Source organism: Anastrepha ludens, chromosome 6 (genome assembly GCF_028408465.1).
Source record: "Anastrepha ludens isolate Willacy chromosome 6, idAnaLude1.1, whole genome shotgun sequence".
Taxonomy (NCBI): domain Eukaryota; kingdom Metazoa; phylum Arthropoda; class Insecta; order Diptera; family Tephritidae; genus Anastrepha; species Anastrepha ludens.
In genome coordinates this window covers 105619578-105622225 of record NC_071502.1, presented here as the reverse complement: position 1 = coordinate 105622225, position 2648 = coordinate 105619578, and the positions used below count along the sequence as shown (strand labels likewise).

The following is a 2648-nucleotide window of genomic DNA, read 5'->3' as shown; positions in this document are numbered from 1 at the left end:
GTTTAACAAAGCGCGTCAATCGTTTCTTTCTCGTGCTAACCGGCGCCAGTTGGACAAGCCAAGTCCTTCTTCACCTGATCTTTCCAACGCAGAGGAGGCCTTCCTCTTCCTCTACTACCACCAGCTGGTACCGCATCGAATACTTTCAGAGCCGGCGCGTTTGTATCCATTCGGACGACATGACCCAGCCAACGTAGCCGCTGGATCTTTATTCGCTGCGCTATGTCTTGGAATAATACCCTGAGAAACGCCGGGCATTGAACGGAAGGGTTCTGATGACACGCCGCCAATAGAGACAATACACCACCCATTGCTCAAATACTACTTAACACATTGCAAAAACAACAAGTAAAAGCCAAGGCAACCTAGTTTATAAATCAGTATCCTAGTAGAGACGTTATCGAAAACTGTGGAGAAATCAGTGTAGATGCAAACGACTTGGCATCCAGATGAAAACGCGAAGGTATAGAAATCTCTAGAGACTGCAAAGTTCGAAACTGTAAAACGCCCCGTGACAAAACCATGTTGGTTACAGGAGATTAAAATTTCCACGGCAAAATACGTATTATCCTTAACTAAGCATTTGATTAACTTAGAAATATAAGAAATATTAAAGTGTTTCGAAACAAGCGACTTATCTTCACATTTGTGAAGTTAAATTAAGTTAAGTTTTTTATTTTTTTTTATTTTTTGGGAAGAAGGGAAGCATCAAAAACCTATGGTCGAAGCCGTGGTGTGGGACCTTAACCCAACTAAACCCGCCCTCATGTCCTATGTCGGTATGTCCTCCTGGAACTTCACCGTTAAGTAGTACGTCAGGAGGTCGTTGTGTGTATATTATTACTCAATCGTCTGTTATTGTCATTCTGTTCTGTACATTGTGTTAAGAAGCTCTTTCTAGGGACCTACGTGCATATTCCGCGTATTGAAGGTTCTTCATGATATTTGCGGCCACTACGCATGTAATTTTCCAGTTTTCTTCATTTTCACACATATCTAGGATAAGATTTGTCTCACTTATGTTTTCATCAAACGCTCCCTCAAGCATATTTCGCTCATTAATGAACCGCGGGCATTGGAACAAGATATACCTCGCCGTTTCTTGTTCTTCGGGGCACTGCGGGCAGTACGGGTCGTTCTCAAGATGAAACCTGTGTAGGTATGCTTTGAAACAACCGTGTTCAGTCAGCAATTCTGTGATACAAAAATCAATTTTTCCGTGTTTTTGCTCAATCCACTTCACAATGTTTCGAATCAGTTCAAAGGCCTACCTTTCTCGGATTGCTCCCATCGTATCTGTCATTTTTCAATTGTTCGCAGCCTTTCTTCTTTTTTAGCTACGTTCGTTTCTGCCCAATGGTGTTATGTAACCTATACATCTCAACCACGAGAAGGTCGATAGGCAGCATTACCGTTATCACATGGATTGCGTCATCTGAGACAGTGCGATAGGCATTGGCTACTCGCAGGGCGCCAAGTCTGTATGTAGCTCGTATGTATGTGTTGGAGGTACGATGCACATAGGTAGATTTAAGCTATTTAGGCGACCATAATTGGATTTCAGAAAGTTGTCACAACTACAAAAAAAAGCACTCCCACAACTTGAAAATAGACCGAGGAACAATAATTCAACCTCCTACGGTCAATCCCATACTTTGCATTAGCTGTCAGTTAATCAAAACATAGCTATTTCTGAAGCGCACGTTATCGTTTTTGTTTAACCGCTGTAAAATCGTATGATTTAACATGAATATTTACGGATTTAAGTTACCGAGCTGAGTAATCGTGATGGATTATGATATTTCAGGTGAATATTATCATTTGTTAATGGTGTTTGTGATTTTAATAGTTATAAACGGATAAGTGGTGCCTATTTCATTTAGGGTATAATTTATTTTTATTTTTTTGTGTTTTTTAGTTTTGAAAACCCGGTTTGGTATATTTCCAAGTCCGTCCAAGTGAAAGTTAGTGTTGAACATGATATCTGGTGCAATTAGCTCGCCACGTGCATAAAAGTTAGCTGCAGATACTTGCAGATAGAGGGTCATATAAAGGGTTTGTTACACGCTTGTCTAAAGTCAATATACAAATTATTGAATTTGTTTTGATTTTTAAGCCAATTTTGCTTATCATAGGTATTGCCAGCTCATCAGGCACTAAACAAGTAACTCGTCAATATCTTTACAATCAAATGCAAGGGCAGAATTTGACATCTTTGGAGGAAAAATTAGATTTCTTAGAAGATAACCTGCTGTCTTGTCATGCATATTCAGCTGAATATGTGCAAACATTTAAGAAAAGCTTTTCTTATTTTAAAGCACAGCTTAAGGAAAAGTGGACTAAAGCCAGAAGAAAGGAGAACGCTTTTCTAAAAGCTAACCAATCTAGGTTAAATGGAGCAATCGAAATTCCAAATAAGTCACATTTTCGCCCTGGCCGTCCATTGAAATCATTCGAAAAGTGTAGTGAGCGAAGTAAACGTAGGAAAACGGAAGAAGTCCGTTCCATGGTAGAAGATACAGTTATTATACATGCTGCGCAATCCACTCTAATAGCAAAAGGGCAGAGGGACGCCTCGCGAATTCTGATAGATATCGCAGAATCACCATCACGCGCAGCAAAATACAAAAGTGCATACAAAGAATCAA

The 2648-nt window shown here is 39.8% G+C and overlaps 1 long non-coding RNA gene across 1 annotated transcript; it reads left to right on the top strand.

The window, feature by feature from the left end:
• Positions 1 to 1759: 1759 nt before the first annotated feature.
• On the top strand, positions 1760 to 2179 carry LOC128868264 (uncharacterized). The gene is made up of 3 exons (XR_008455089.1): positions 1760 to 1807; positions 1919 to 2055; positions 2136 to 2179. It is a non-coding gene; the product is annotated as an uncharacterized LOC128868264 (long non-coding RNA).
• Positions 2180 to 2648: the final 469 nt, after the last annotated feature.